At 50.4% G+C, this 4,392-nt stretch overlaps 1 protein-coding gene across 1 annotated transcript in view; it reads left to right on the forward strand.

Annotated features, from left to right (window-relative positions):
* The first annotated feature begins 2,774 nt into the window (after nt 1–2,774).
* Nucleotides 2,775–4,392, forward strand: part of S1PR1 (sphingosine-1-phosphate receptor 1) — a 4,881-nt gene continuing 3,263 nt past the window's right edge. Inside the window, exon 1 of the mRNA XM_007449622.1 lies at nt 2,775–3,116. The gene's annotated coding sequence lies outside the window, so the exon portion shown is untranslated. The remainder of the gene's footprint in view (nt 3,117–4,392) is intronic.

The raw sequence follows: 4,392 nt of genomic DNA on the forward strand, positions 1-4,392 counted from the left end.
AAGAGAGAAGATAATTGTCTTAGAAAATTTGGAGGAAGCAGCATGGTGATACAGGCAAGAGAAGGAGCAGAGCTGTGGGAAGGAGGTTAGGGTGGGTGAAGTTATTATTAAGCTGAAATTTATAAGTGGTGTTACTCTTTTCTCCACGAAGTCGGAGGCTAGTTATTCTCCTATGAACAAATGAGTAAGGAGAGAGTTGGATCTTTATAGGGGACTAGGGGCAGGAGAGGGAGTTGGAAAGTGAATGGAGCCTTTAGGAAAGAGAGTGGAGTTGCCAGATTTAGTGAATAAAAATACAGCTCACTCAGTTAAATCTGAATTGCAGATTAAAACGACAATTTTTTCAGTATATGTCCCAAATATTGAATGGTATTTTATCTGGCAACCCTTAAAGAGAGACACTAAAGCATGCAAAAAGAACAGCAAAGCTGCTTTGAAATCAGAAACTTCAATGTGATGGGCATCAGATGGTAACCTCAGCATGCCAGGAAGTAAGGGAGGAACATTGGACTTGCAGCGGAAAGGAAGCTGGACTAACAGCTTTTTGAAGATGCAGTTCTTGGGGGGCTCTCATGAGAGTAATGGGAAGAGACACGTGTGGGAACCAGAGACTTGAAACTGGCAGGGAAGCCGTTGTGGCAAATCACTTTGCCTACTTTCTAATTTTGCCTGAGTGGTCATCTATATTTTATATCTCATAGCTGTGCACTAAGGATGAATATTGCTAAGTAATCATCTGCAAAGTGTTTGATTCTAAATGTTGAATCAATATTGAATGTTGTCCTCACCAACATTATTCACAAGAAAAGGACTGACTTCCCTCACACAAATCTTTGACATGGTTGAGGTTTATCGTGGTGGTTTAGAGCAGCAGTTAAGAATGTGCAGCTTGTCTACGGTCAAAGCCCACGCGAACCAAGTTGCTTAATATGTTTGGAACTCAGTTTCCTTGTTTGTAGAATTAGGATATTAACAGTACCTAACCTGCAGGGTCATGGTAAGGATTAAATGTGTTAATATGTGTAACACTTGCATAGTCAGGAAAGAAGCGGTTTTAAAGGACTTCATTTGTCAAACCGTTGTATACATACAGAACACCTTAACTGTTTACTGAAGGCATTTGACATGGCATCTGCAGTATTTGAGCTTTGGAACCTAGCTCAGCCACTCATTAGCTGGGACATCTAGTGGCTTAAACTGCCTGACATTTCCTTCATCAACAAAATGACCAACAATGTTTGCTTCATAGAGTAGTAGTGTTAAATTAGATAATCTACCACGTCTGATATAGTCTGAGTGTGCAATTTACTTTAATTCCTTTCCCTTTAAAGAACTCATAAATTAGTGGGTGAGGTGAAGTTTGCCAAGTCCACACATTTTGTTGTGCTGCGTAGACACAACATATCTTCCATTTTAAGTGAAATACATTCTCAGACCCAATCAAAGTCTATTCTAGAGTATAGAGGACAGTTATCTTAGTTTCTATGTCGTTCGCACTTACTGCTGTTAAATTTGTGGGTGTGTGCTGGGTGCAACGCTGCTGATGAGAGCTTTCGGGCAACTGTGTATTAACTGTCATTTGATTTTTTTCCTTTGCAAAGTCGTAAGATCCCAGAAGCCAGGAGTCTGTTGTTTATTCATTCAGGCTCCTTCTGAGTCATTCAGGTACAGGGTGTGTCTGTACTGTGTTAATTGAAACTGCACAACGGAGAAGTTTTGTGTTCACATCTGTCAGGATGGGAAGCCAGTGCGACCAGGAACTGGGTGGAAACCATCTTTGAAGCAGGCGGGCCGTCAGAAGTGCCCTCAGCTTATCATTTAGGCGGAGCTGACCCAGGCCGCCTCGCAGTCTCACGCTCTGAAGTAGCATCCAAGGGAAAGGAAAGAGCGGGCGAGTTGTGAGCATTGAGGCGAGGCTTGGGGGCCTCTCAAGTAGAAAGGGAGAGAAGCGCGCTGGCCCCGAGCTGGGCAGCCGCAGGCCCTAGGCTGATCGGGCCCGGCAGCTCTTCCCCTTTGGAAATTCCTGAGCTGCCCAGCTGTTTAAATCTCTCGGGCCCCGGCAGCTGCTCACCTCCTCAAAGACCTCACCACTGGCCAGAATCTAGGACACAAGGCCTGATTTTGCGCCCAGTTGAGTGAGGGGAACCCCCGCCCAACACCTCGCCCGGAGCTGGCCCATTTCACTGAGCGCCCCGAGAACGCCACTTTCTGCCCCTCAGACCGCAAGTTTCGAGGCAGCAGCGGGATGGGGGTGAGAGATGGAGGCGGGCAGAAGGGGAGGAACCTCCCGGGCCATTCTCCGTCCCAGGCTGCTCGCCTCCTCCATACCTCTGGCAGCCCCTTCCCAGCCTCTCCTTCCCCAGAACGCAGCCGGGACTCGCGGGGTCGCGGCGCCTGTTTCCCCTGCCTCCGCAGACGCGGCCGGGGCCGGAGAGGAGGGCGGAGCCCGGCCACAATCACCGGACTCCAATCCCCCAAGGGCTGCGGGGCTGGGGGACCAGAGAGGTGCACTACACACGCCAGGCCGTCCTCTGTCCCTTAAGACTTTTCTGGAGAAAAGCTTCCAACAGCTCTTCACCTCCCCCCTTTTCTAAGGCGCGGGAGAACGGTCTCCACCGCCCGGGAGCGGCGGATTGCAGGGCGAGGGCCGAGATTTACACACTAAGAGTCCTGGGGGCACCAGGCTCCGCCCCTTTTCGGGTTGTTTTTTTTTTTTTTTTTTTTTTTCCTTTTTTTGGTTGCCCGTGGGGAAGGAGGGGCTCTTCTTGTGTGTGTGTTTCTGCCCCAGATCTTTCCTGGACAGTGAGTCTCAGCAGCACTGATCCTGAGGCCCCCAGCCGCGGGCGGAGGGCGTGGGGGGTTGAGGCACTCACTCCTCCCTGTCTCTTCCTAAAGAAGCCACTCAGCCTCAGCGGGGCGCTCGGCGACTTCAGCTGACCGGTCGGCAGGGCCGCGGCGAGCGCGCTGGCCATTGGAGTGCGCGGCTGCGGAGGGAGGGGACCGCGACTCGAGTAAGTTGAGAACGCGGCGCGCTCAGTCGGGGGCAGCAGCAAGATGCCGAGCGCGCCGTGCAGACCCGGAGCTCCCCGAACGCAGCTTCGTCCAGCCTGAGCCAGGTAGGGAGAGCGCGCGGAGGAGCATCGCGGCGGGAGGTCTTCAGAGGCAGGAACAAATGTTTAAAACGGAATGAAGCAAAACGAACACTTTTAAAACATCTGTCTCTGGGTGCTGAAAACAAGCATCTCTGGGCTACTAAGGAGACCAACCGGATCGGGTTGTTCTTGGCGCGCTTGTGACTTAGCAAAGTTTGGAAAAGGGTTAGGTTCCCATTGTAGACCCGTCTGGGGTTGGGAGATAGCGGAAGCTGTGGTGGGTCGAGGAAGAGGCGCTTATTCTGGGAAATCCTATAGACAAAGACCGGGGGAGGTGGGGTAAGGGCTTAAACTTGCACTGCGAGCGAGCGGCGTGTGGAATTAGACGAGGGAAACGCGGAGCTACTGGACGCGAGCTGCCTCTGCAGTCCTGGGAATTGCTGGAATTGCTGTCGCCTCGATGACTCCACTTTTATCGCATTTGCTATGTTACCTTGAAACATTTCAACAACTCTCGGGTAGACTTCTGATCACCAATGCCACGTTTCATTCCCCCCACACTTTCTAGTTCTATGAGAGGAGGCAACGTGTTGAGGAAGAGCAGTGAATAAAACTGCCCGCGCTAGCTTAGCAATGCACCGGCAGACTTCTGTTTGTGTGAGTTTCTGGAGAGTAATTTGGCATTTGGAATTTGGAATGCAGTGTCATGTATTTTTATCACTTGTAGTTTAACTTCTCTTTTTGTGTGCGTGTTTTGGCTATATCCACAGTAACTAAAAATACTCCTTTTGCAATCAACGAATGTACGACACTTCTGGGATTTATTGCAATATCTTATGAATGATTTTCACTGCGTACCTTTATATTTTCTTGCACTGGCTCGCAAGAAAAAAAAAAGAAGAAGAAGAAGAAAGAAAAGGCTGTTGCTTCACGGAGCCGCTAAGCTTTCCTGTTTACCGCAAGGCCAGGGCGGGCTTGGCTGCCCACACCATGCTGCGCCTTCGGGACCCTAAGCACACCTGCTCCTAGAGAGTTATTAATAGAGCCCAAAAAGTGACTGACGCTGTCAAATGGTTTTCGTGCAAACCTAATTTCTTGCATGGCAATTAGGAGGTGGTTTTAGCTGGGTGGTGGTGGAGGGCAGAGGTGTGCGTCTCCGCCCTCACATTGGCGGTTAAGGCTCTTCGAAGGAGCGACCAGGAGGAGCTGGTGGTGAGCCCGCCGCCGAGCGGGTGAACGCTTCAGAGACTCTTTCGACTGCGGCTGGAAACCTTGTGGGGTGGGAGTAGCGTTGGGCGGG

This window comes from Lipotes vexillifer, unplaced genomic scaffold, assembly GCF_000442215.2.
Source record: "Lipotes vexillifer unplaced genomic scaffold, Lipotes_vexillifer_v1.1 scaffold445, whole genome shotgun sequence".
Taxonomy (NCBI): domain Eukaryota; kingdom Metazoa; phylum Chordata; class Mammalia; order Artiodactyla; family Lipotidae; genus Lipotes; species Lipotes vexillifer.